Genomic DNA, 27494 nt, shown 5'->3' with positions numbered 1-27494 from the left:
GTCCTGTATAGGCGGAGTAACAGGACCGGGCTCAGACCTGGCCACCTGGCTCCCCTTCCGGCGGGCTTTCACCGGGGCCTCTTCGTCCGGAGCAGGGCGACCCTGGGCCAAGCCAGTACCTGGCTTATGCTGCAATTTTGGGTCCACTTTTGCCCCCACCGAGGCCCGTCGGCTGCCACCCGCCACAGGTGAGCCCCCTTCAGAAGTTTCGGCGGGCTCTTGAGCCAGGTAGGAAGTCGATCGACGTCTTTCAATTTCCCGGCCAGTAAACTCGATCACCCGCCCGGGCTTCGTGGAATCCCCATGGCCTCCCCCTAGCACTACCACCGGTGGGCCCCCCGATGGAGCACCAGAGGTCTTGGGCCTGGACCCATCAGTACCTGCCATCTGGGGTTTGGGCATCTTAAAAAAGGACGTCTTTTGTCCTGTCCCCTCTTTGGGTGGGCCCAGCCTTGACCCACCCATCGTAGTTTTTGCTTTATGGGGACAGGAATTAAAATCGTGATTTTCCTCTCCGCAGAGGTTGCACCTTATCGTATGGCTACATCTTGAGGCTATGTGACCTTCTTGGCCACACCTATTGCAGCGAATCACACGCTCCGCGCCGCAGGTCTCCTGGGTGTGGCCAAACCTCAAGCAATTTCGGCAATACATAGGCATTTGAGGATAGAACAGGAAGCCCCGAACTCTCCCGATGGCAAAATTTGGGGGCGGATGGCAAAGACCCCCAATACCACCGGGATCCTTACGGAGCTTGACCCAGAACTTCCTCTTGCCGTTCCAGAACCGCACGGAGTTCAAGATTTTGTTTGCGAATCGCACCTCTTCGCAGTATCGCCGAAGAAAAGTGGCTATATCCTCCGTGGTCACATGAGGGCTGTGCATAGCCACCACCAACGGTATATGTTCCTCACCATAGAGGAACTGGAACGAAAGACCGTCGAGTCGATCGTCCCTCTGGTCCGCACCAGACAAGGTTGCATAGATGTTATCGCAACACGCCGTGGCCGTGAAGGTGACGGTATACAGGCCACGGCTTTCCTGGTCATTTAGACACAGGATGTCCTCCCTATTGAGGCGGAAGTAGTCAAGAAGAATCACCTCCGCAATGAAGCGGAGGTTCTTCAACTGACGATGGCTCTCCGACACCTCTATGCGGATGGTATTTCGCATCGACATTTCCCCAGAGGGGAAAGCCCAGGAGAACGGCATCTTCCACACCCAGGGACTAAGCCCCTTCCCCAATAGCAGCAGGGGCTCGGAATCCCGCTATAAAAGCGGAACCCTTACCCAAGGCAGAGGTCGGGGGTACCCTAGGTGCTTCCGAAGCTACAGGTAACGCTCAACGTACCGAAAATGCCTTCTGAGACACAAGGTCCCAGAGACAGGGGGATCGCAACCCGTTGTCCGTGGACTAAGCCCGCTCCCCAATAGCAGCAAGGGGGTGAAGTCCCTCCGTAAGGAGAGACAATCCCCCAAGGCCGAGAAGCGGGGTACCACAGACACCTTCCGACCAGACCAAATGCAGATACTACACTTGATCTTAGCCAAAAGGCCGAGAAGCGATAACCGTGAAAGGGGCGGGCCCAACAAGGTGCCCTTCATGGGCACTATCACTGCTTGCTGTCAGGGAGGCTGCCAGACAATTTTCCATGCACACTCTGGGCTGGGGGGCAGTCAACCACCAGTACACACAGCAGAACCTAAACCCATACCACATTATTGCTAAGCAGCAAGACAGGGGCCCATTGCACTCCCACGGGGCCTTTTTAAATGCAATCCATAACCCGGATTTGCCAGGAACCCTTCTTACTCCTCCTACTTGCATGTGACACTGGGCTTAGGATCTGCATAGGAAACACACACACAAGCACACACCTACCTTTGTTGCCTGCAGATGCCTCCTTGGCTGTCCCCAAACGGTATCAAACCAACACCCACGGGAAGCTGTAAGCATAGAGGACATGCCTGCACCCCATTGGACTTACCTGTGTGGGTTAAACCCGGGTTATTTGACAACCTATGGCGGTGATGGTTCTGCTCAGGCAGAGCAGTGCTGATGCTCCTCATAAAGCTGTCGCTGCTGTGAAGGTTCTAGGTGACATCACAAATCCCTATGGTTACATACACAACAAAGCTGGGTTGTTGTTGTTTACACTCTGCAAGGCCTGTGGAAGTGAGTGACATCATAGCACTGTAGTTCTGAGGGTTCTAGATGGATGCAACAATCTCCTGTTGCTTCTATGAAGGCCATAATAGACGACATCACCAAACAGCTCCATAGTCACATACACAGCAAAGGAGAGATGTTGTTTACACCTAGTGATGTCAGTGGTATTGAGTGACATCACAGCACAGTGCTAAGGCTCCTGGGCCTGGACACAGCAGCGGCTGCAATATCTCAACGGAGAATACGTTTATATATATGTGTGTGTGTGCGCGTATATATATATATATATATATATATATATATATATATATATATTTCTCCGCCGAAATCACTTTTAAACCCATTTCCACCTTTTTTTCCCTTCTCTTCCTCTTACTTTTTTTTCACGTTTTTTTACGTTTTTCTCCTTTTCGCCTCTTTTCTGGGCGTATTATTCTTCTTTTTCTTCTTTTTTTTCGTCTAATGCATACCCCATCAGTGCAGCAATGCTTATTCAATACCGCCAGCAGATGGAGACACTGGGGGATAATTTTCTAAGGATTTATACTGATTTTTCCTGTCTGAATTTGTCGCACAGAAAGTTGCAGGCCAAATATGTGTGACATTTCTGCGACTTTAGCTTCTAGAGCATTTTTACAACATTATACATAGGTGCTGAATACATAAAAAGCGACTGTTCAGCGACAGACAAGTCGCATCGGCTGAAAGTAGGCCAGAATGTCAGTCCATGTTGGAGCAGGTTTAGATACAGTCTAAAGCATAGATCTCAAAGTCTGTGCACAGAATTTAGCAAGGGCCTCGCACCTTCTGATGCATCAGGTAGGTGCACAATAGCATAGCCTAACCCTCTGTACTTTGGTCTATATTGATGCGGGACATAGACAGCCAGCTGATGACCAATCCATTAGTGCAATGGATGGCTGGAAGCATTTGTCTTTGCCTTTGCAATACCACAGAAGCAATGCATGGTCAATGTACAGCAATGACACACCTGTGTGAACAGCCAGGAGACCCCCCCCCCCATGTTATGTTACATAGTTACATAGTTAGTACGGTCGAAAAAAGACATATGTCCATCAAGTTCAACCAGGGAATTAAGGGGTAGGGGTGTGGCGCGATATTGGGGAAGGGATGAGATTTTATATTTCTTCATAAGCATTAATCTTATTTTGTCAATTAGGAACATTCAGCACCCACCCGCTATCAAGGCAGCTGCCTATCATGTCATGCCCTACCTGCACAGGTGTGCTGGCTACTCAAATGATCCAATTAAGGAGGCCATTTAGTCAGCAGCAGCAGAAGTCCTGTGCCTGGACGCTCCAACAGCGGCCAGACACAAGCAGAAGCAGAAGCAGCAGAAGCAGCAGCAGCACCACCTTTTGTTTTTTGGCTGCAGCAGCAGCAAGGCCCACAGGGCTGGCTAGCTGGCTAGCCAGCAAGCAGGTAGCAATGAAAGTAGGAATCTTTCTTTTTAACCCTGTAAGGGGGTGGTGCACTGTACCCGAAGATACTGCCATATCGGGTCAATGCATAGGGCGACGGAAGCAAGCTTCGAAATCGGCCCCCGTTCTCAAAAATCCATTTAATATATGGTCCCCAGATAGGGGACGTATCAGATATTAAACTGATAAGAACAGATACTACACTTGATCTTAGCCAAAAGGCCGAGAAGCGATAACCGTGAAAGGGGCGGGCCCAACAAGGTGCCCTTCATGGGCACTATCACTGCTTGCTGTCAGGGAGGCTGCCAGACAATTTTCCATGCACACTCTGGGCTGGGGGGCAGTCAACCACCAGTACACACAGCAGAACCTAAACCCATACCATTATTGCTAAGCAGCAAGACAGGGGCCCATTGCACTCCCACGGGGCCTTTTTAAATGCAATCCATAACCCGGATTTGCCAGGAACCCTTCTTACTCCTCCTACTTGCATGTGACACTGGGCTTAGGATCTGCATAGGAAACACACACACAAGCACACACCTACCTTTGTTGCCTGCAGATGCCTCCTTGGCTGTCCCCAAACGGTATCAAACCAACACCCACGGGAAGCTGTAAGCATAGAGGACATGCCTGCACCCCATTGGACTTACCTGTGTGGGTTAAACCCGGGTTATTTGACAACCTATGGCGGTGATGGTTCTGCTCAGGCAGAGCAGTGCTGATGCTCCTCATAAAGCTGTCGCTGCTGTGAAGGTTCTAGGTGACATCACAAATCCCTATGGTTACATACACAACAAAGCTGGGTTGTTGTTGTTTACACTCTGCAAGGCCTGTGGAAGTGAGTGACATCATAGCACTGTAGTTCTGAGGGTTCTAGATGGATGCAACAATCTCCTGTTGCTTCTATGAAGGCCATAATAGACAACATCACCAAACAGCTCCATAGTCACATACACAGCAAAGGAGAGATGTTGTTTACACCTAGTGATGTCAGTGGTATTGAGTGACATCACAGCACAGTGCTAAGGCTCCTGGGCCTGGACACAGCAGCGGCTGCAATATCTCAACGGAGAATACGTTTATATATATGTGTGTGTGTGCGCGTATATATATATATATATATATATATATATATATATATATATATATATATATATATATTTCTCCGCCGAAATCACTTTTAAACCCATTTCCACCTTTTTTTCCCTTCTCTTCCTCTTACTTTTTTTTCACGTTTTTTTTACGTTTTTCTCCTTTTCGCCTCTTTTCTGGGCGTATTATTCTTCTTTTTCTTCTTTTTTTTCGTCTAATGCATACCCCATCAGTGCAGCAATGCTTATTCAATACCGCCAGCAGATGGAGACACTGGGGGATAATTTTCTAAGGATTTATACTGATTTTTCCTGTCTGAATTTGTCGCACAGAAAGTTGCAGGCCAAATATGTGTGACATTTCTGCGACTTTAGCTTCTAGAGCATTTTTACAACATTATACATAGGTGCTGAATACATAAAAAGCGACTGTTCAGCGACAGACAAGTCGCATCGGCTGAAAGTAGGCCAGAATGTCAGTCCATGTTGGAGCAGGTTTAGATACAGTCTAAAGTATAGATCTCAAAGTCTGTGCACAGAATTTAGCAAGGGCCTCGCACCTTCTGATGCATCAGGTAGGTGCACAATAGCATAGCCTAACCCTCTGTACTTTGGTCTATATTGATGCGGGACATAGACAGCCAGCTGATGACCAATCCATTAGTGCAATGGATGGCTGGAAGCATTTGTCTTTGCCTTTGCAATACCACAGAAGCAATGCATGGTCAATGTACAGCAATGACACACCTGTGTGAACAGCCAGGAGACCCCCCCCCCCCCCATGTTATGTTACAGAGTTACATAGTTAGTACGGTCGAAAAAAGACATATGTCCATCAAGTTCAACCAGGGAATTAAGGGGTAGGGGTGTGGCGCGATATTGGGGAAGGGATGAGATTTTATATTTCTTCATAAGCATTAATCTTATTTTGTCAATTAGGAACATTCAGCACCCACCCGCTATCAAGGCAGCTGCCTATCATGTCATGCCCTACCTGCACAGGTGTGCTGGCTACTCAAATGATCCAATTAAGGAGGCCATTTAGTCAGCAGCAGCAGAAGTCCTGTGCCTGGACGCTCCAACAGCGGCCAGACACAAGCAGAAGCAGAAGCAGCAGAAGCAGCAGCAGCACCACCTTTTGTTTTTTGGCTGCAGCAGCAGCAAGGCCCACAGGGCTGGCTAGCTGGCTAGCCAGCAAGCAGGTAGCAATGAAAGTAGGAATCTTTCTTTTTAACCCTGTAAGGGGGTGGTGCACTGTACCCGAAGATACTGCCATATCGGGTCAATGCATAGGGCGACGGAAGCAAGCTTCGAAATCGGCCCCCGTTCTCAAAAATCCATTTAATATATGGTCCCCAGATAGGGGACGTATCAGATATTAAACTGATAAGAACAGATTTTTTTTTTTTTTTTTCCTCAGTTACAGACTATTGTTTGGACGATCATCAGGTCACCTACCAAGACTCGTCACTTAAAACAATATCTGAAAAAACATCATACGGAAAAAACTAACTAAGGGAACCGAGTGCCAAGAAAAAGTGACCAAACAACAAAACAAAAAAACATGTCAAAAACAATCACAGAAATTGGTCAAAAACTTACAGCTTTCTCCTTTACGTACTTCTTATAAATTTTTCCATCGTGTATGCATCCAGATTTTCTCCGCTTCTTCTTCACCAATTCTCTTTTTGTCCAGTAGAAAGATAGTAAAAATCCTTCCTAAAAACAATCTTTTCAATTCCCTCGGAGAAATAACAACATTTTTAAAAACAAGCAAATTGCGTGAGTCCCATAAAACCTCTTTAAAAACAGAAAAAAGAATCCAATTAGTACGTGTATCTTCCTTTTTACTAAGATCTTGACCAATAAAAACTTTCTCAAAAGAAAAACTGTTATATCCAGTGAGTTGGATTAAAAACTTCTTTAAAAACATAAAAAATTCTTTTGCATAAAAACAGTCCCAATAAAGGTGCACTAAGTCTTCTCTACCTCCACAACCCTCTCTTGGGCATCTGTCACTTATTCTCAAACCTCTTCCATTTAAAAAAGATCGGGTTGGGAGGCAGCCATGAAAGGACATCCAACTAACGTCTTTTTGTCTGTTTGATAGTCCAATAACTTTAAAAAACTTCCAAAGCTTCACAGACTGAGCATTAGTGCAGAATGGTACTTCATATAATCTCTCATTTTTCCTTATTTCTTGTTCTATTTTCTTTTTATCAGGTTCACCTAAAGAGCTCAAACCAAATTGATCATTGAAAGACCTGAGGAGCACATAGAAGGTAGGTATCACATGTGCTATGGGTCTCCTCAAATCCCTCTCACACCAGCCCCATTTGGAAAACAACCATCCTGCAAGGTATTTACTCATGTCTGCCGCCCTATTATTGCACTGTATCAATTTAAAAATTAAAAGAAAATAGTGCACCTTTAAAAACAGATCAATGTTTGGAAAGTTATATCCGCCCAAATTCATACTCTTCATCACTTCTTCTCTTCTCATTTTCTCCATCTTAGACCCCCAGAAGAACACAAAAAGCTTCCTTGTGACTCTCCTAGTCCATAACTTCCCTGGAGGAAGCACCATAGCCGTATACAAGAGAAGCGGTAGGATTACAGACTTAATGATAAGAACTTTCCCTTTAAGTGACAAGTTCCTTAACCTCCAGAAGGATAGCTTCTTCTCAATTTTACTGTCCAAAGTCTCATAACTTTTCTTTCCTTTGAGGTCTTTGTCAAATATCACTCCTAGCACTTCAATGTCTTCTTTTTCCTTAACACCATCCACTACTATATTCTCTTGGTTCCCAAAACTGCATAATTGGCACTTCCCCCAGTTCACATTCATCCCAGCCACACAACAAAAAATCCTCACATGCAAATTTACTCTGTTGAGATCTGCTTGGGATGTACAAGTAAAAACCACATCGTCCATATAACTTAAAACCTTTAACTTACTACCATCACTACCTGGAATAAAAACACCACTCACACATTTATCTTTCTGCACATTCTTCAACAGGCCCTCTATAACGCATATAAACAGAATTGGGGAGAGTGGGCATCCCTGTCTGACTCCAGACAAGACATTAAAAGCAGGCCCCACATGCCCATTTACTAAAATCTGACTTGTCACCCCATGATAAAAACTCATAATAACAGATAATAACTTTTCTGGAATACCTAAGTGTTTTAAAGCAATGAACATAAAATCATGTGCAACCTTATCATAAGCCTTTTCGAAATCTATGGACTCAACAAACAGTGCATTCTTGTTAAAGTTACTGTAATAAATAGAGTCTCTTAAAAGCAATAAATTATCTGTTATTTTTCTTTTCGGTACTGCACAAACTTGGTATTCTCCCACAAGGTGGTCCACTACATCACTCAGTCTATTAGCCACAATCTTAGCAATTATCTTGTAGTCACAATTTAATAAAGTTATAGGTCTCCAATTTTTAAGATCTCTGCCATCACCTTTTTTATGAATTAATGTTATGACCCCTTTCTTCATAGATTCAGCTAAAACACCTGAGTTAAAAACATATTGCACCACCCGTGTAAACTCTTTACTTAAAATATTCCAGAACGCGGAATAAAACTCAGCGGGGAGACCATCACAGCCTGGTGTCTTCCCTTTGGCCATCTTATCCAGGGCCTGCTTGATCTCCCCTTCACTAACATCATCAATCAAAAAATCTACTTTTTCAACAGGAACATTATTCTCCAAAATATTACAATAATCATTCATCTCCGTCTCACTGGCTCTGCTCTTATTACTAAAGAGTGTCTCATAAAATCTGCCAATCTCCTTCACCATCTCCTCTCCAAAAACTTCCCCCGTAGGGGTAAAAACAGATTTAAAAACACCTTTAGCATTAAAACATTTTTTAAAGAAATACCGTGTACACTGCTCATTTTCTTCTAGGTGCTGCACTTTAGACTTATATACAATATTCCTTCCCTTTTCCAACAACCTTTTTTTCATCTCCCCCTTCACCTTAACAATCTCATCCTCCACCTCAACACCAACACGTTTAAACTTATAGAGAGTCTCTAACCGGGATACAAGCCTTTCATCACTCCTCCTCTTCTCTTGTGCTCTCTTTATGCAAAACATCTTAAAGAAATTAGAAAACTCTCCTTTAGCCCATTCCCACCACACTAAGACATTACTAAAATCAGGTTGTTTAGAAACACAGGATAAAAACACATGATTAAAACCAGCCATTACTTCCTCATCTTCCAATAGACTTACATTTAATTTCCAGAGCCCCCTCCCAAAATGAAGGGACTCTGTGACACTTATCTCAGCCGACACCATCTTGTGGTCTGAGAAAGTTGACATCATTTGATTGCACCGGACCACCTTAATCCCATCAGAGACCAGGATGTAATCGATCCGGGATTTACAGCGGCCACTATCTGATATGTACGTATATCTTTCATCAGTGCTAACCATCAGTCCAACATCAGTAAAATGCAAGTCTTGAATAATTTGATTTAAAACATTGGAAGTAATATCAGTTCTAACCTCAGCAGAGCTCTCACGATCATTGACGGATCTAATGCAGTTAAAATCGCCAACAATAATAGTATCTTCACGACCAGGGATAAAAAACTTAAGGGACTCTAAAAAAGACAAACGTGCTTGTTTTTCTGCTGGAGCATACACATTAAAAATTCTCATCCTCTGGCCCAAAACCTCAAAAATTAAAACCATACAACGACCAGGTACTAAAGTTTGGCAATTTAAAACTTTAATGTCCCTGTTTCGCAATAAAATCCCAACACCTTCATTTTTGTTTTCTGCACATGTGGACCAGAAGGACTGCCCACACTTCCACTCATTTGCATAAGGTGCTGACTTTATTGCACACTCCTGTAAACATATCACATCACTTCTAACATTCTCAAGAATATCAAAAATTGCAGCTCTCCTAATTTCAGACTCAATACTTCTTACATTAATAGTTGTTACAACCAAAGTCATAATAACTAGGAAAAGAAAACCAAATGCTTTAAAATCCATCTTAACTTAGAAATTAACATTTTGGCCTTCAACTTTCCTATGTAAACTTGCAAAACAATCAGGCGACCCTATGTTAGAGTCCCTGTCTATTTCATTATCACTACCAAGAACAAGGGCTTCCTGATCCTCAGACCAGCTCCCTGTCTTACACCTTTTATTCACAACCTGCACATCCTCATCTTCCTCCTCCTCTTCTTCCTTACTGCGAGAAACTCTCTGACCAGGTGTTAGAGATCTCTGAGATGACCTAACAACTTCCATTCCCTCCTCCTCCCCCACAATTGGGTTTGGACATTCAATATCATCCATAGCCTCTTCACTAGAAAGAACATCACCATACACTGTCTCAATTTTCTCCACCACTTTCACTTTTTTTGCTTTTTTCTTTTTCACCAAGGTAAATTCACCTCCCACACCTGTCTCCTCACCAGTCACAGCAGTGGAAACACCCTCCTCCCCTGACCTCTCCTGAGTGCTAATGTGCTCCACTATCACAGAACTTTCCTCAGCCACCTGTGCCACATTAACACTCACACTCACACTCTCACCAACTCCAGGAACAAACCTCCCTCCCCCTTTTTCTCTTTGTTCTCCTCTATTCCCAGCTGCATCAGCATAACTTCTCTTCTTTTTATACCACATATCACAGCCTCTTGCCAAATGTTCCTCACTTCCACAGATATCACATGTCTTCTTCTCTGTACAAATACTTGCTTCATGACCAGTTTTCCCACAATTTCTGCAACATTCTCCTTTCTCAGGGCAATAATCCTGCACATGGCCATAGGCATGGCACTTTCTACAATATTGCAACTGGCCTTCATAAAAGCAGAAACCTCTCTCTCCTCCGATAGAAAACACCTGTGGTATGCTCTTCCTTCCATCTTGCATTCCTTCATCTTTTTTAAATTTTACAATAAACTTTCTCTTACAATTAAAGTACCCAAACTTGTTCTTAAGTCTTCCTATAAATTTCACTTCCTCGCAATACCGGAACAAAAAGTTTGTAACCATTTCATCAGAAACCTTAGGATTATACATGTGGACAATTACTACCTTTGTTGTATTCATAAATAACGGTTCCACTTTAATCTTCTTCATTATAGCAGGCTCACTTTTCCTCTTCATTTCTTCAAGATCCATATAGACTCTCTGGCAAATCTCAGAACCACAAAAAGTAATATCATAAATTCCTTGCCTAGGAAAATCCTGTATAGCCAATACATTCCATACCTGTAGGTAATCAAGCTTGCGAAGAATCTCCACAACGATTTGGTCAAGTCCGATCGTCCCCCGGTGCTCGCCAGGAACGTAGATCCGCACCGTGTCCTCAAGTCCACGCGCCTTCTCGCTCATTTTTGCAGGTAAAACCCACGATCGCAGCTCAGCAACAATCCAGGGCCCCCCGTAAAGAGGGCCCCGATCACCACTCCTTTCAACCCAAACCACGCACAGAAATCCACACGTGATCTTAGCCAAAAGGCCGAGAAGCGATAACCGTGAAAGGGGCGGGCCCAACAAGGTGCCCTTCATGGGCACTATCACTGCTTGCTGTCAGGGAGGCTGCCAGACAATTTTCCATGCACACTCTGGGCTGGGGGGCAGTCAACCACCAATACACACAGCAGAACCTAAACCCATACCATTATTGCTAAGCAGCAAGACAGGGGCCCATTGCACTCCCACGGGGCCTTTTTAAATGCAATCCATAACCCGGATTTGCCAGGAACCCTTCTTACTCCTCCTACTTGCATGTGACACTGGGCTTAGGATCTGCATAGGAAACACACACACAAGCACACACCTACCTTTGTTGCCTGCAGATGCCTCCTTGGCTGTCCCCAAACGGTATCAAACCAACACCCACGGGAAGCTGTAAGCATAGAGGACATGCCTGCACCCCATTGGACTTACCTGTGTGGGTTAAACCCGGGTTATTTGACAACCTATGGCGGTGATGGTTCTGCTCAGGCAGAGCAGTGCTGATGCTCCTCATAAAGCTGTCGCTGCTGTGAAGGTTCTAGGTGACATCACAAATCCCTATGGTTACATACACAACAAAGCTGGGTTGTTGTTGTTTACACTCTGCAAGGCCTGTGGAAGTGAGTGACATCATAGCACTGTAGTTCTGAGGGTTCTAGATGGATGCAACAATCTCCTGTTGCTTCTATGAAGGCCATAATAGACGACATCACCAAACAGCTCCATAGTCACATACACAGCAAAGGAGAGATGTTGTTTACACCTAGTGATGTCAGTGGTATTGAGTGACATCACAGCACAGTGCTAAGGCTCATGGGCCTGGACACAGCAGCGGCTGCAATATCTCAACGGAGAATACGTTTATATATATGTGTGTGTGTGCGCGTATATATATATATATATATATATATATATATATTTCTCCGTCGAAATCACTTTTAAACCCATTTCCACCTTTTTTTCCCTTCTCTTCCTCTTACTTTTTTTTCAAGTTTTTTTACGTTTTTCTCCTTTTCGCCTCTTTTCTGGGCGTATTATTCTTCTTTTTCTTCTTTTTTTTCGTCTAATGCATACCCCATCAGTGCAGCAATGCTTATTCAATACCGCCAGCAGATGGAGACACTGGGGGATAATTTTCTAAGGATTTATACTGATTTTTCCTGTCTGAATTTGTCGCACAGAAAGTTGCAGGCCAAATATGTGTGACATTTCTGCGACTTTAGCTTCTAGAGCATTTTTACAACATTATACATAGGTGCTGAATACATAAAAAGCGACTGTTCAGCGACAGACAAGTCGCATCGGCTGAAAGTAGGCCAGAATGTCAGTCCATGTTGGAGCAGGTTTAGATACAGTCTAAAGTATAGATCTCAAAGTCTGTGCACAGAATTTAGCAAGGGCCTCGCACCTTCTGATGCATCAGGTAGGTGCACAATAGCATAGCCTAACCCTCTGTACTTTGGTCTATATTGATGCGGGACATAGACAGCCAGCTGATGACCAATCCATTAGTGCAATGGATGGCTGGAAGCATTTGTCTTTGCCTTTGCAATACCACAGAAGCAATGCATGGTCAATGTACAGCAATGACACACCTGTGTGAACAGCCAGGAGACCCCCCCCCCCCATGTTATGTTACATAGTTACATAGTTAGTACGGTCGAAAAAAGACATATGTCCATCAAGTTCAACCAGGGAATTAAGGGGTAGGGGTGTGGCGCGATATTGGGGAAGGGATGAGATTTTATATTTCTTCATAAGCATTAATCTTATTTTGTCAATTAGGAACATTCAGCACCCACCCGCTATCAAGGCAGCTGCCTATCATGTCATGCCCTACCTGCACAGGTGTGCTGGCTACTCAAATGATCCAATTAAGGAGGCCATTTAGTCAGCAGCAGCAGAAGTCCTGTGCCTGGACGCTCCAACAGCGGCCAGACACAAGCAGAAGCAGAAGCAGCAGAAGCAGCAGCAGCAGCACCACCTTTTGTTTTTTGGCTGCAGCAGCAGCAAGGCCCACAGGGCTGGCTAGCTGGCTAGCCAGCAAGCAGGTAGCAATGAAAGTAGGAATCTTTCTTTTTAACCCTGTAAGGGGGTGGTGCACTGTACCCGAAGATACTGCCATATCGGGTCAATGCATAGGGCGACGGAAGCAAGCTTCGAAATCGGCCCCCGTTCTCAAAAATCCATTTAATATATGGTCCCCAGATAGGGGACGTATCAGATATTAAACTGATAAGAACAGATACTACACTTGATCTTAGCCAAAAGGCCGAGAAGCGATAACCGTGAAAGGGGCGGGCCCAACAAGGTGCCCTTCATGGGCACTATCACTGCTTGCTGTCAGGGAGGCTGCCAGACAATTTTCCATGCACACTCTGGGCTGGGGGGCAGTCAACCACCAGTACACACAGCAGAACCTAAACCCATACCATTATTGCTAAGCAGCAAGACAGGGGCCCATTGCACTCCCACGGGGCCTTTTTAAATGCAATCCATAACCCGGATTTGCCAGGAACCCTTCTTACTCCTCCTACTTGCATGTGACACTGGGCTTAGGATCTGCATAGGAAACACACACACAAGCACACACCTACCTTTGTTGCCTGCAGATGCCTCCTTGGCTGTCCCCAAACGGTATCAAACCAACACCCACGGGAAGCTGTAAGCATAGAGGACATGCCTGCACCCCATTGGACTTACCTGTGTGGGTTAAACCCGGGTTATTTGACAACCTATGGCGGTGATGGTTCTGCTCAGGCAGAGCAGTGCTGATGCTCCTCATAAAGCTGTCGCTGCTGTGAAGGTTCTAGGTGACATCACAAATCCCTATGGTTACATACACAACAAAGCTGGGTTGTTGTTGTTTACACTCTGCAAGGCCTGTGGAAGTGAGTGACATCATAGCACTGTAGTTCTGAGGGTTCTAGATGGATGCAACAATCTCCTGTTGCTTCTATGAAGGCCATAATAGACGACATCACCAAACAGCTCCATAGTCACATACACAGCAAAGGAGAGATGTTGTTTACACCTAGTGATGTCAGTGGTATTGAGTGACATCACAGCACAGTGCTAAGGCTCCTGGGCCTGGACACAGCAGCGGCTGCAATATCTCAACGGGGAATACGTTTATATATATGTGTGTGTGTGCGCGTATATATATATATATATATATATATATATATATATATATATTTCTCCGCCGAAATCACTTTTAAACCCATTTCCACCTTTTTTTCCCTTCTCTTCCTCTTACTTTTTTTTCACGTTTTTTTACGTTTTTCTCCTTTTCGCCTCTTTTCTGGGCGTATTATTCTTCTTTTTCTTCTTTTTTTTCGTCTAATGCATACCCCATCAGTGCAGCAATGCTTATTCAATACCGCCAGCAGATGGAGACACTGGGGGATAATTTTCTAAGGATTTATACTGATTTTTCCTGTCTGAATTTGTCGCACAGAAAGTTGCAGGCCAAATATGTGTGACATTTCTGCGACTTTAGCTTCTAGAGCATTTTTACAACATTATACATAGGTGCTGAATACATAAAAAGCGACTGTTCAGCGACAGACAAGTCGCATCGGCTGAAAGTAGGCCAGAATGTCAGTCCATGTTGGAGCAGGTTTAGATACAGTCTAAAGTATAGATCTCAAAGTCTGTGCACAGAATTTAGCAAGGGCCTCGCACCTTCTGATGCATCAGGTAGGTGCACAATAGCATAGCCTAACCCTCTGTACTTTGGTCTATATTGATGCGGGACATAGACAGCCAGCTGATGACCAATCCATTAGTGCAATGGATGGCTGGAAGCATTTGTCTTTGCCTTTGCAATACCACAGAAGCAATGCATGGTCAATGTACAGCAATGACACACCTGTGTGAACAGCCAGGAGACCCCCCCCCCCCATGTTATGTTACATAGTTACATAGTTAGTACGGTCGAAAAAAGACATATGTCCATCAAGTTCAACCAGGGAATTAAGGGGTAGGGGTGTGGCGCGATATTGGGGAAGGGATGAGATTTTATATTTCTTCATAAGCATTAATCTTATTTTGTCAATTAGGAACATTCAGCACCCACCCGCTATCAAGGCAGCTGCCTATCATGTCATGCCGTACCTGCACAGGTGTGCTGGCTACTCAAATGATCCAATTAAGGAGGCCATTTAGTCAGCAGCAGCAGAAGTCCTGTGCCTGGACGCTCCAACAGCGGCCAGACACAAGCAGAAGCAGAAGCAGCAGAAGCAGCAGCAGCACCACCTTTTGTTTTTTGGCTGCAGCAGCAGCAAGGCCCACAGGGCTGGCTAGCTGGCTAGCCAGCAAGCAGGTAGCAATGAAAGTAGGAATCTTTCTTTTTAACCCTGTAAGGGGGTGGTGCACTGTACCCGAAGATACTGCCATATCGGGTCAATGCATAGGGCGACGGAAGCAAGCTTCGAAATCGGCCCCCGTTCTCAAAAATCCATTTAATATATGGTCCCCAGATAGGGGACGTATCAGATATTAAACTGATAAGAACAGATACTACACTTGATCTTAGCCAAAAGGCCGAGAAGCGATAACCGTGAAAGGGGCGGGCCCAACAAGGTGCCCTTCATGGGCACTATCACTGCTTGCTGTCAGGGAGGCTGCCAGACAATTTTCCATGCACACTCTGGGCTGGGGGGCAGTCAACCACCAGTACACACAGCAGAACCTAAACCCATACCATTATTGCTAAGCAGCAAGACAGGGGCCCATTGCACTCCCACGGGGCCTTTTTAAATGCAATCCATAACCCGGATTTGCCAGGAACCCTTCTTACTCCTCCTACTTGCATGTGACACTGGGCTTAGGATCTGCATAGGAAACACACACACAAGCACACACCTACCTTTGTTGCCTGCAGATGCCTCCTTGGCTGTCCCCAAACGGTATCAAACCAACACCCACGGGAAGCTGTAAGCATAGAGGACATGCCTGCACCCCATTGGACTTACCTGTGTGGGTTAAACCCGGGTTATTTGACAACCTATGGCGGTGATGGTTCTGCTCAGGCAGAGCAGTGCTGATGCTCCTCATAAAGCTGTCGCTGCTGTGAAGGTTCTAGGTGACATCACAAATCCCTATGGTTACATACACAACAAAGCTGGGTTGTTGTTGTTTACACTCTGCAAGGCCTGTGGAAGTGAGTGACATCATAGCACTGTAGTTCTGAGGGTTCTAGATGGATGCAACAATCTCCTGTTGCTTCTATGAAGGCCATAATAGACAACATCACCAAACAGCTCCATAGTCACATACACAGCAAAGGAGAGATGTTGTTTACACCTAGTGATGTCAGTGGTATTGAGTGACATCACAGCACAGTGCTAAGGCTCCTGGGCCTGGACACAGCAGCGGCTGCAATATCTCAACGGAGAATACGTTTATATATATGTGTGTGTGTGCGCGTATATATATATATATATATATATATATATATATATATTTCTCCGCCGAAATCACTTTTAAACCCATTTCCACCTTTTTTTCCCTTCTCTTCCTCTTACTTTTTTTTCAAGTTTTTTTACGTTTTTCTCCTTTTCGCCTCTTTTCTGGGCGTATTATTCTTCTTTTTCTTCTTTTTTTTCGTCTAATGCATACCCCATCAGTGCAGCAATGCTTATTCAATACCGCCAGCAGATGGAGACACTGGGGGATAATTTTCTAAGGATTTATACTGATTTTTCCTGTCTGAATTTGTCGCACAGAAAGTTGCAGGCCAAATATGTGTGACATTTCTGCGACTTTAGCTTCTAGAGCATTTTTACAACATTATACATAGGTGCTGAATACATAAAAAGCGACTGTTCAGCGACAGACAAGTCGCATCGGCTGAAAGTAGGCCAGAATGTCAGTCCATGTTGGAGCAGGTTTAGATACAGTCTAAAGTATAGATCTCAAAGTCTGTGCACAGAATTTAGCAAGGGCCTCGCACCTTCTGATGCATCAGGTAGGTGCACAATAGCATAGCCTAACCCTCTGTACTTTGGTCTATATTGATGCGGGACATAGACAGCCAGCTGATGACCAATCCATTAGTGCAATGGATGGCTGGAAGCATTTGTCTTTGCCTTTGCAATACCACAGAAGCAATGCATGGTCAATGTACAGCAATGACACACCTGTGTGAACAGCCAGGAGACCCCCCCCCCCCATGTTATGTTACATAGTTACATAGTTAGTACGGTCGAAAAAAGACATATGTCCATCAAGTTCAACCAGGGAATTAAGGGGTAGGGGTGTGGCGCGATATTGGGGAAGGGATGAGATTTTATATTTCTTCATAAGCATTAATCTTATTTTGTCAATTAGGAACATTCAGCACCCACCTGCTATCAAGGCAGCTGCCTATCATGTCATGCCGTACCTGCACAGGTGTGCTGGCTACTCAAATGATCCAATTAAGGAGGCCATTTAGTCAGCAGCAGCAGAAGTCCTGTGCCTGGACGCTCCAACAGCGGCCAGACACAAGCAGAAGCAGAAGCAGCAGAAGCAGCAGCAGCACCACCTTTTGTTTTTTGGCTGCAGCAGCAGCAAGGCCCACAGGGCTGGCTAGCTGGCTAGCCAGCAAGCAGGTAGCAATGAAAGTAGGAATCTTTCTTTTTAACCCTGTAAGGGGGTGGTGCACTGTACCCGAAGATACTGCCATATCGGGTCAATGCATAGGGCGACGGAAGCAAGCTTCGAAATCGGCCCCCGTTCTCAAAAATCCATTTAATATATGGTCCCCAGATAGGGGACGTATCAGATATTAAACTGATAAGAACAGATACTACACTTGATCTTAGCCAAAAGGCCGAGAAGCGATAACCGTGAAAGGGGCGGGCCCAACAAGGTGCCCTTCATGGGCACTATCACTGCTTGCTGTCAGGGAGGCTGCCAGACAATTTTCCATGCACACTCTGGGCTGGGGGGCAGTCAACCACCAGTACACACAGCAGAACCTAAACCCATACCATTATTGCTAAGCAGCAAGACAGGGGCCCATTGCACTCCCACGGGGCCTTTTTAAATGCAATCCATAACCCGGATTTGCCAGGAACCCTTCTTACTCCTCCTACTTGCATGTGACACTGGGCTTAGGATCTGCATAGGAAACACACACACAAGCACACACCTACCTTTGTTGCCTGCAGATGCCTCCTTGGCTGTCCCCAAACGGTATCAAACCAACACCCACGGGAAGCTGTAAGCATAGAGGACATGCCTGCACCCCATTGGACTTACCTGTGTGGGTTAAACCCGGGTTATTTGACAACCTATGGCGGTGATGGTTCTGCTCAGGCAGAGCAGTGCTGATGCTCCTCATAAAGCTGTCGCTGCTGTGAAGGTTCTAGGTGACATCACAAATCCCTATGGTTACATACACAACAAAGCTGGGTTGTTGTTGTTTACACTCTGCAAGGCCTGTGGAAGTGAGTGACATCATAGCACTGTAGTTCTGAGGGTTCTAGATGGATGCAACAATCTCCTGTTGATTCTATGAAGGCCATAATAGACGACATCACCAAACAGCTCCATAGTCACATACACAGCAAAGGAGAGATGTTGTTTACACCTAGTGATGTCAGTGGTATTGAGTGACATCACAGCACAGTGCTAAGGCTCCTGGGCCTGGACACAGCAGCGGCTGCAATATCTCAACGGAGAATACGTTTATATATATGTGTGTGTGTGCGCGTATATATATATATATATATATATATATATATATATATTTCTCCGCCGAAATCACTTTTAAACCCATTTCCACCTTTTTTTCCCTTCTCTTCCTCTTACTTTTTTTTCACGTTTTTTTACGTTTTTCTCCTTTTCGCCTCTTTTCTGGGCGTATTATTCTTCTTTTTCTTCTTTTTTTTCGTCTAATGCATACCCCATCAGTGCAGCAATGCTTATTCAATACCGCCAGCAGATGGAGACACTGGGGGATAATTTTCTAAGGATTTATACAGATTTTTCCTGTCTGAATTTGTCGCACAGAAAGTTGCAGGCCAAATATGTGTGACATTTCTGCGACTTTAGCTTCTAGAGCATTTTTACAACATTATACATAGGTGCTGAATACATAAAAAGCGACTGTTCAGCGACAGACAAGTCGCATCGGCTGAAAGTAGGCCAGAATGTCAGTCCATGTTGGAGCAGGTTTAGATACAGTCTAGAGTATAGATCTCAAAGTCTGTGCACAGAATTTAGCAAGGGCCTCGCACCTTCTGATGCATCAGGTAGGTGCACAATAGCATAGCCTAACCCTCTGTACTTTGGTCTATATTGATGCGGGACATAGACAGCCAGCTGATGACCAATCCATTAGTGCAATGGATGGCTGGAAGCATTTGTCTTTGCCTTTGCAATACCACAGAAGCAATGCATGGTCAATGTACAGCAATGACACACCTGTGTGAACAGCCAGGAGACCCCCCCCCCCCCCCCCCATGTTATGTTACATAGTTACATAGTTAGTACGGTCGAAAAAAGACATATGTCCATCAAGTTCAACCAGGGAATTAAGGGGTAGGGGTGTGGCGCGATATTTGGGAAGGGATGAGATTTTATATTTCTTCATAAGCATTAATCTTATTTTGTCAATTAGGAACATTCAGCACCCACCCGCTATCAAGGCAGCTGCCTATCATGTCATGCCGTACCTGCACAGGTGTGCTGGCTACTCAAATGATCCAATTAAGGAGGCCATTTAGTCAGCAGCAGCAGAAGTCCTGTGCCTGGATGCTCCAACAGCGGCCAGACACAAGCAGAAGCAGAAGCAGCAGAAGCAGCAGCAGCACCACCTTTTGTTTTTTGGCTGCAGCAGCAGCAAGGCCCACAGGGCTGGCTAGCTGGCTAGCCAGCAAGCAGGTAGCAATGAAAGTAGGAATCTTTCTTTTTAACCCTGTAAGGGGGTGGTGCACTGTACCCGAAGATACTGCCATATCGGGTCAATGCATAGGGCGACGGAAGCAAGCTTCGAAATCGGCCCCCGTTCTCAAAAATCCATTTAATATATGGTCCCCAGATAGGGGACGTATCAGATATTAAACTGATAAGAACAGATACTACACTTGATCTTAGCCAAAAGGCCGAGAAGCGATAACCGTGAAAGGGGCGGGCCCAACAAGGTGCCCTTCATGGGCACTATCACTGCTTGCTGTCAGGGAGGCTGCCAGACAATTTTCCATGCACACTCTGGGCTGGGGGGCAGTCAACCACCAGTACACACAGCAGAACCTAAACCCATACCATTATTGCTAAGCAGCAAGACAGGGGCCCATTGCACTCCCATGGGGCCTTTTTAAATGCAATCCATAACCCGGATTTGCCAGGAACCCTTCTTACTCCTCCTACTTGCATGTGACACTGGGCTTAGGATCTGCATAGGAAACACACACACAAGCACACACCTACCTTTGTTGCCTGCAGATGCCTCCTTGGCTGTCCCCAAACGGTATCAAACCAACACCCACGGGAAGCTGTAAGCATAGAGGACATGCCTGCACCCCATTGGACTTACCTGTGTGGGTTAAACCCGGGTTATTTGACAACCTATGGCGGTGATGGTTCTGCTCAGGCAGAGCAGTGCTGATGCTCCTCATAAAGCTGTCGCTGCTGTGAAGGTTCTAGGTGACATCACAAATCCCTATGGTTACATACACAACAAAGCTGGGTTGTTGTTGTTTACACTCTGCAAGGCCTGTGGAAGTGAGTGACATCATAGCACTGTAGTTCTGAGGGTTCTAGATGGATGCAACAATCTCCTGTTGCTTCTATGAAGGCCATAATAGACGACATCACCAAACAGCTCCATAGTCACATACACAGCAAAGGAGAGATGTTGTTTACACCTAGTGATGTCAGTGGTATTGAGTGACATCACAGCACAGTGCTAAGGCTCCTGGGCCTGGACACAGCAGCGGCTGCAATATCTCAACGGAGAATACGTTTATATATATGTGTGTGTGTGCGCGTGTATATATATATATATATATATATATATATATATATATATATATATTTCTCCGCCGAAATCACTTTTAAACCCATTTCCACCTTTTTTTCCCTTCTCTTCCTCTTACTTTTTTTTCACGTTTTTTTACGTTTTTCTCCTTTTCGCCTCTTTTCTGGGCGTATTATTCTTCTTTTTCTTCTTTTTTTTCGTCTAATGCATACCCCATCAGTGCAGCAATGCTTATTCAATACCGCCAGCAGATGGAGACACTGGGGGATAATTTTCTAAGGATTTATACTGATTTTTCCTGTCTGAATTTGTCGCACAGAAAGTTGCAGGCCAAATATGTGTGACATTTCTGCGACTTTAGCTTCTAGAGCATTTTTACAACATTATACATAGGTGCTGAATACATAAAAAGCGACTGTTCAGCGACAGACAAGTCGCATCGGCTGAAAGTAGGCCAGAATGTCAGTCCATGTTGAGCAGGTTTAGATACAGTCTAAAGTATAGATCTCAAAGTCTGTGCACAGAATTTAGCAAGGGCCTCGCACCTTCTGATGCATCAGGTAGGTGCACAATAGCATAGCCTAACCCTCTGTACTTTGGTCTATATTGATGCGGGACATAGACAGCCAGCTGATGACCAATCCATTAGTGCAATGGATGGCTGGAAGCATTTGTCTTTGCCTTTGCAATACCACAGAAGCAATGCATGGTCAATGTACAGCAATGACACACCTGTGTGAACAGCCAGGAGACCCCCCCCCCCCCCCCATGTTATGTTACATAGTTACATAGTTAGTACGGTCGAAAAAAGACATATGTCCATCAAGTTCAACCAGGGAATTAAGGGGTAGGGGTGTGGCGCGATATTGGGGAAGGGATGAGATTTTATATTTCTTCATAAGCATTAATCTTATTTTGTCAATTAGGAACATTCAGCACCCACCCGCTATCAAGGCAGCTGCCTATCATGTCATGCCCTACCTGCACAGGTGTGCTGGCTATTCAAATGATCCAATTAAGGAGGCCATTTAGTCAGCAGCAGCAGAAGTCCTGTGCTTGGACGCTCCAACAGCGGCCAGACACAAGCAGAAGCAGAAGCAGCAGAAGCAGCAGCAGCACCACCTTTTGTTTTTTGGCTGCAGCAGCAGCAAGGCCCACAGGGCTGGCTAGCTGGCTAGCCAGCAAGCAGGTAGCAATGAAAGTAGGAATCTTTCTTTTTAACCCTGTAAGGGGGTGGTGCACTGTACCCGAAGATACTGCCATATCGGGTCAATGCATAGGGCGACGGAAGCAAGCTTCAAAATCGGCCCCCGTTCTCAAAAATCCATTTAATATATGGTCCCCAGATAGGGGACGTATCAGATATTAAACTGATAAGAACAGATTTTTTTTTTTTAAGTTTCCCTCAGAACTAAATCATAGTTCTAAGATCTCATATGAACTAGATTTTTGTGCTCATCATCAGGTAACTTTTTTTTTTTTTTTTATTTATTTATTTCCAGAATAAAACAAATTAAAACAACAAAACAACTAACAACAATAACTCAAATAAACCTTAATCCAAAATGAAACCCTTTCTCCATGCGAAAACTGCCAAATAATCAATTAAACCGAATTGAAGAGCTCCACTCTTCAAAGCTTCTTTGACAGGGACTGCCAACCATGGTGACACTTGGTAGGTCGCCATGAAGCGCCTTACATCAGGCTTCATGGACTGCATTATTTTTCCCCTCACAGTTTCAAGCCGGGTATTCACTTTTATTTTAAATTTTACTAGGTCTTGAACAAATATTTCTTTTTCTTCCTTTGGGGCTTGGTCTAGCACTTCACCCAAATATCCAGAAAAATACTCACTGAGAATTATTTTCTTTAATTCCTCTGTTGGCTCCCCTTCAGAAGCCTCACTTACGCTTTCTTCTTCCATTTCTTTTCCTGTGTCCAACTTTTCTTTGCTCTTGCCAGAAACTTTTTTGGCCTCTGGAACTATATTCTCTTCTTTTGTCTTCCTCTTCAATTTCACCCCAACTTCCATAGCCTCAGATTTTTCCGGGCAGTCTTTAAAGAAATGCCCAGTCTTTTTACAGGCCCTGCAGGTCTTACTTTGGCCACACTCAGAAAAGACATGACCTTCCTTTAGACATTTGGTACATATTATCTTTCCACAACTTTCATGCCCGTATTGTTTGCAGTTTTTGCAGAAAGTTCCCATCTCTGGGAAAAATAAATCCCCTGTGTCCTTCCCTATTTTAAACCGAGCTGGTGGGAGCAACAATCTTCCGGGCGCCCCCGCATCCTCTTTCAGTCTGCACAAGAACTTCCATTTTCCTGTCCAAAGCTGGTGTTGGTTAAGGACTTTACCTCTTTCCTCTACTTCCATACAAAATTCCTGCAAAAAAAGCTTGATGTCACTTTCTTTCGCGTATGGCGAGTACATCTTAACTGTGAACAGCTTGGTATTGTCCACAAAGTGCTCAACCAATTTTATGCCTTCCATCTTTGGATGATTCCGGGTTTTCTCCAAGGTTTCCAAAAATTTTCTGTAGAAAGACTTGCTGTTGAAAGTAACATCATAGACCCCCTTTCGAGGGTAATCCATGACTGTCAAGATCTCCATTCTTGGCACTTGGAACAGACCAAACAAGATCTCCACGATTAAGAAGTCCAGATTCTTTTCTCCTCTGGCTTGCTCCTCCACGATAAATCGAACAGCATTTTGGACCCGAGCATATTCAGGTATATCCGCCATGTCTGTTCAGCTGCCGAGATCTTCTTCCGTCCTCTGTTTGCAACCAGGCGACCCAGTGGCTGCCTGGTGATCACTTCTCGTTTCCTGGGGAGTAAGCCGTAACCCCAAAAGCAGCAAGGGGGTGAAGCTCCACCAAATAGGTAGAGCGATCCCCCAAGGCACGGGTACCCCAGGAACCTTCCAGCCAGACCAAGTGAGCAGATACTACACTTGATCTTAGCCAAAAGGCCGAGAAGCGATAACCGTGAAAGGGGCGGGCCCAACAAGGTGCCCTTCATGGGCACTATCACTGCTTGCTGTCAGGGAGGCTGCCAGACAATTTTCCATGCACACTCTGGGCTGGGGGGCAGTCAACCACCAGTACACACAGCAGAACCTAAACCCATACCATTATTGCTAAGCAGCAAGACAGGGGCCCATTGCACTCCCACGGGGCCTTTTTAAATGCAATCCATAACCCGGATTTGCCAGGAACCCTTCTTACTCCTCCTACTTGCATGTGACACTGGGCTTAGGATCTGCATAGGAAACACACACACAAGCACACACCTACCTTTGTTGCCTGCAGATGCCTCCTTGGCTGTCCCCAAACGGTATCAAACCAACACCCACGGGAAGCTGTAAGCATAGAGGACATGCCTGCACCCCATTGGACTTACCTGTGTGGGTTAAACCCGGGTTATTTGACAACCTATGGCGGTGATGGTTCTGCTCAGGCAGAGCAGTGCTGATGCTCCTCATAAAGCTGTCGCTGCTGTGAAGGTTCTAGGTGACATCACAAATCCCTATGGTTACATACACAACAAAGCTGGGTTGTTGTTGTTTACACTCTGCAAGGCCTGTGGAAGTGAGTGACATCATAGCACTGTAGTTCTGAGGGTTCTAGATGGATGCAACAATCTCCTGTTGCTTCTATGAAGGCCATAATAGACGACATCACCAAACAGCTCCATAGTCACATACACAGCAAAGGAGAGATGTTGTTTACACCTAGTGATGTCAGTGGTATTGAGTGACATCACAGCACAGTGCTAAGGCTCCTGGGCCTGGACACAGCAGCGGCTGCAATATCTCAACGGAGAATACGTTTATATATATGTGTGTGTGTGCGCGTATATATATATATATATATATATATATATATATATTTCTCCGCCGAAATCACTTTTAAACCCATTTCCACCTTTTTTTCCCTTCTCTTCCTCTTACTTTTTTTTCACGTTTTTTTACGTTTTTCTCCTTTTCGCCTCTTTTCTGGGCGTATTATTCTTCTTTTTCTTCTTTTTTTTCGTCTAATGCATACCCCATCAGTGCAGCAATGCTTATTCAATACCGCCAGCAGATGGAGACACTGGGGGATAATTTTCTAAGGATTTATACTGATTTTTCCTGTCTGAATTTGTCGCACAGAAAGTTGCAGGCCAAATATGTGTGACATTTCTGCGACTTTAGCTTCTAGAGCATTTTTACAACATTATACATAGGTGCTGAATACATAAAAAGCGACTGTTCAGCGACAGACAAGTCGCATCGGCTGAAAGTAGGCCAGAATGTCAGTCCATGTTGGAGCAGGTTTAGATACAGTCTAAAGTATAGATCTCAAAGTCTGTGCACAGAATTTAGCAAGGGCCTCGCACCTTCTGATGCATCAGGTAGGTGCACAATAGCATAGCCTAACCCTCTGTACTTTGGTCTATATTGATGCGGGACATAGACAGCCAGCTGATGACCAATCCATTAGTGCAATGGATGGCTGGAAGCATTTGTCTTTGCCTTTGCAATACCACAGAAGCAATGCATGGTCAATGTACAGCAATGACACACCTGTGTGAACAGCCAGGAGACCCCCCCCCCCCCCATGTTATGTTACATAGTTACATAGTTAGTACGGTCGAAAAAAGACATATGTCCATCAAGTTCAACCAGGGAATTAAGGGGTAGGGGTGTGGCGCGATATTGGGGAAGGGATGAGATTTTATATTTCTTCATAAGCATTAATCTTATTTTGTCAATTAGGAACATTCAGCACCCACCCGCTATCAAGGCAGCTGCCTATCATGTCATGCCCTACCTGCACAGGTGTGTTGGCTACTCAAATGATCCAATTAAGGAGGCCATTTAGTCAGCAGCAGCAGAAGTCCTGTGCCTGGACGCTCCAACAGCGGCCAGACACAAGCAGAAGCAGAAGCAGCAGAAGCAGCAGCAGCACCACCTTTTGTTTTTTGGCTGCAGCAGCAGCAAGGCCCACAGGGCTGGCTAGCTGGCTAGCCAGCAAGCAGGTAGCAATGAAAGTAGGAATCTTTCTTTTTAACCCTGTAAGGGGGTGGTGCACTGTACCCGAAGATACTGCCATATCGGGTCAATGCATAGGGCGACGGAAGCAAGCTTCGAAATCGGCCCCCGTTCTCAAAAATCCATTTAATATATGGTCCCCAGATAGGGGACGTATCAGATATTAAACTGATAAGAACAGATACTACACTTGATCTTAGCCAAAAGGCCGAGAAGCGATAACCGTGAAAGGGGCGGGCCCAACAAGGTGCCCTTCATGGGCACTATCACTGCTTGCTGTCAGGGAGGCTGCCAGACAATTTTCCATGCACACTCTGGGCTGGGGGGCAGTCAACCACCAGTACACACAGCAGAACCTAAACCCATACCATTATTGCTAAGCAGCAAGACAGGGGCCCATTGCACTCCCACGGGGCCTTTTTAAATGCAATCCATAACCCGGATTTGCCAGGAACCCTTCTTACTCCTCCTACTTGCATGTGACACTGGGCTTAGGATCTGCATAGGAAACACACACACAAGCACACACCTACCTTTGTTGCCTGCAGATGCCTCCTTGGCTGTCCCCAAACGGTATCAAACCAACACCCACGGGAAGCTGTAAGCATAGAGGACATGCCTGCACCCCATTGGACTTACCTGTGTGGGTTAAACCCGGGTTATTTGACAACCTATGGCGGTGATGGTTCTGCTCAGGCAGAGCAGTGCTGATGCTCCTCATAAAGCTGTCGCTGCTGTGAAGGTTCTAGGTGACATCACAAATCCCTATGGTTACATACACAACAAAGCTGGGTTGTTGTTGTTTACACTCTGCAAGGCCTGTGGAAGTGAGTGACATCATAGCACTGTAGTTCTGAGGGTTCTAGATGGATGCAACAATCTCCTGTTGCTTCTATGAAGGCCATAATAGACGACATCACCAAACAGCTCCATAGTCACATACACAGCAAAGGAGAGATGTTGTTTACACCTAGTGATGTCAGTGGTATTGAGTGACATCACAGCACAGTGCTAAGGCTCCTGGGCCTGGACACAGCAGCGGCTGCAATATCTCAACGGAGAATACGTTTATATATATGTGTGTGTGTGCGCGTATATATATATATATATATATATATATATATATATATATATATATATATATATATATTTCTCCGCCGAAATCACTTTTAAACCCATTTCCACCTTTTTTTCCCTTCTCTTCCTCTTACTTTTTTTTCACGTTTTTTTACGTTTTTCTCCTTTTCGCCTCTTTTCTGGGCG

General features: G+C 45.1%; 8 non-coding genes and 2 pseudogenes across 8 annotated transcripts; all 10 read right to left on the bottom strand.

Annotated features, from left to right (window-relative positions):
- Nucleotides 1-1349: 1349 nt before the first annotated feature.
- Nucleotides 1350-1567, bottom strand: LOC130342185 (U2 spliceosomal RNA; annotated as a pseudogene).
- Nucleotides 1568-3655: 2088 nt separating this feature from the next.
- LOC130342194 (U2 spliceosomal RNA) lies at nt 3656-3846 on the bottom strand. Its single transcript, XR_008881881.1, has one exon. It is a non-coding gene; the product is annotated as a U2 spliceosomal RNA (small nuclear RNA).
- Nucleotides 3847-5950: 2104 nt separating this feature from the next.
- On the bottom strand, nt 5951-6137 carry LOC130342175 (U2 spliceosomal RNA). The gene has a single exon (XR_008881872.1). It is a non-coding gene; the product is annotated as a U2 spliceosomal RNA (small nuclear RNA).
- Nucleotides 6138-13313: 7176 nt separating this feature from the next.
- LOC130342193 (U2 spliceosomal RNA) lies at nt 13314-13504 on the bottom strand. The gene has a single exon (XR_008881880.1). It is a non-coding gene; the product is annotated as a U2 spliceosomal RNA (small nuclear RNA).
- A 2085-nt stretch (nt 13505-15589) lies between these two features.
- LOC130342192 (U2 spliceosomal RNA) lies at nt 15590-15780 on the bottom strand. Its single transcript, XR_008881879.1, has one exon. It is a non-coding gene; the product is annotated as a U2 spliceosomal RNA (small nuclear RNA).
- A 2081-nt stretch (nt 15781-17861) lies between these two features.
- On the bottom strand, nt 17862-18052 carry LOC130342191 (U2 spliceosomal RNA). Its single transcript, XR_008881878.1, has one exon. It is a non-coding gene; the product is annotated as a U2 spliceosomal RNA (small nuclear RNA).
- A 2087-nt stretch (nt 18053-20139) lies between these two features.
- LOC130342190 (U2 spliceosomal RNA) lies at nt 20140-20330 on the bottom strand. Its single transcript, XR_008881877.1, has one exon. It is a non-coding gene; the product is annotated as a U2 spliceosomal RNA (small nuclear RNA).
- A 2094-nt stretch (nt 20331-22424) lies between these two features.
- LOC130342173 (U2 spliceosomal RNA) lies at nt 22425-22615 on the bottom strand. Its single transcript, XR_008881870.1, has one exon. It is a non-coding gene; the product is annotated as a U2 spliceosomal RNA (small nuclear RNA).
- Nucleotides 22616-24032: 1417 nt separating this feature from the next.
- Nucleotides 24033-24179, bottom strand: LOC130342183 (U2 spliceosomal RNA; annotated as a pseudogene).
- A 2081-nt stretch (nt 24180-26260) lies between these two features.
- LOC130342189 (U2 spliceosomal RNA) lies at nt 26261-26451 on the bottom strand. The gene has a single exon (XR_008881876.1). It is a non-coding gene; the product is annotated as a U2 spliceosomal RNA (small nuclear RNA).
- Between the last annotated feature and the right edge of the window lie 1043 nt (nt 26452-27494).

Source organism: Hyla sarda, unplaced genomic scaffold (genome assembly GCF_029499605.1).
Source record: "Hyla sarda isolate aHylSar1 unplaced genomic scaffold, aHylSar1.hap1 scaffold_643, whole genome shotgun sequence".
Lineage (NCBI taxonomy): Eukaryota > Metazoa > Chordata > Amphibia > Anura > Hylidae > Hyla > Hyla sarda.
This window is presented reverse-complemented; position numbering and strand designations above follow the sequence as displayed.